General features: G+C 36.3%; 1 long non-coding RNA gene across 1 annotated transcript; it reads right to left on the bottom strand.

Annotated features, from left to right (window-relative positions):
* Positions 1-6: 6 nt before the first annotated feature.
* LOC147819734 (uncharacterized) lies at positions 7-1,091 on the bottom strand. The gene is made up of 2 exons (XR_015436672.1): positions 982-1,091; positions 7-853 (listed from the first exon to the last, which is right to left on the bottom strand). It is a non-coding gene; the product is annotated as an uncharacterized LOC147819734 (long non-coding RNA).
* Between the last annotated feature and the right edge of the window lie 6 nt (positions 1,092-1,097).

Below are 1,097 nucleotides of genomic sequence, written 5' to 3'. Positions count from 1 at the left end.
CAATGATGCAAAAGAAATAAAACATTTATTTACAGCAAAAGCAATTAGAGCATAAATACAGATACAGGTGGTTGCTGAAAAAACTCTTTATTCTTTATCACATTAAATTCTTATAAAAATGCTATAACACATATATTTATATGATATATATATATATATATATAAAACAGTCCTGATTAGAAACATCACATAATCTTTAATGGGTGATGTTTACCATGATTTTATTTTGGAGTCATTACAGTGTCGTGAATTTAACAATTAGTCATGAAACAAAGATTTTAAAACGCAATGAATGTTCTTAAAACCATATTAATATGCAGCTTATTACAATTCAATGTCCAGTAGCAACAATAAATAAGCACATTTAAAACACACACACACACACACTTCCTGATTACCAACAACATCTGTTCCCATTTCATTTGTATGTGTAAACTGACTGGTCCCTGTTTTTATATTAACCTGTATATTTGATTGATGTTTTCTCTATGAAATTTTCCCTTTTCCAAAACTGTGCTTCTGACCCAAACTCATCATGACTGCTGTTGTGTTTGAGTTGTGTTTAAACACCTTCACTCGTCTTCACACGGAGGTTTAATGTCACTTAGTTCAGTAGAAGCTTTGGGAATCTGCTTTTTATCCATCAGGTAGTGAATGGTTGTTGTTCTCGCTCCAGCAGCATCTCTCCACCACCACTACACCTCTGACATGATGTTTAACAAGCTGTTTCTGCAGAGTTCTCCAGGTTCTCCTCCTCTTCCTCCTCCTCATCTTCCTCCTCCTCTACCTCCTCCTCCTCCCTCCTTCTCTGGTTCCTGCTCCCTTCTTCCCTGCAGCCTCTCCACACTCCTCCCTGAGAGAGAAAAGCAGTTGGTGACACTTGTTAAAGGATGTTTGTGTTACACACATCTGTTTTTAGTTTTTACACTTTTCTTCAATCTTTGATTTTATTATTGTGAAATATTAGATTTTCAGACTTACTGATGGTTCCACGTTTCACCAGGACGATGATGATAATAATAAGAAGAACAGGAACAAGAACTCCAGCAACAACGGCACCGACATTCACCGTCTCAGCATCTGAAGGAAAATCAGAA

Source organism: Seriola lalandi, unplaced genomic scaffold (genome assembly GCF_002814215.2).
Source record: "Seriola lalandi dorsalis isolate HSWRI2012SDOR001 ecotype SW California unplaced genomic scaffold, Sedor1 jcf7180002049971, whole genome shotgun sequence".
In the NCBI taxonomy this organism is placed as follows: Eukaryota; Metazoa; Chordata; class Actinopteri; order Carangiformes; family Carangidae; genus Seriola; species Seriola lalandi.
Note: the sequence above shows the minus strand (reverse complement) of the source record. Positions and strands in the feature narration are given on the sequence as shown.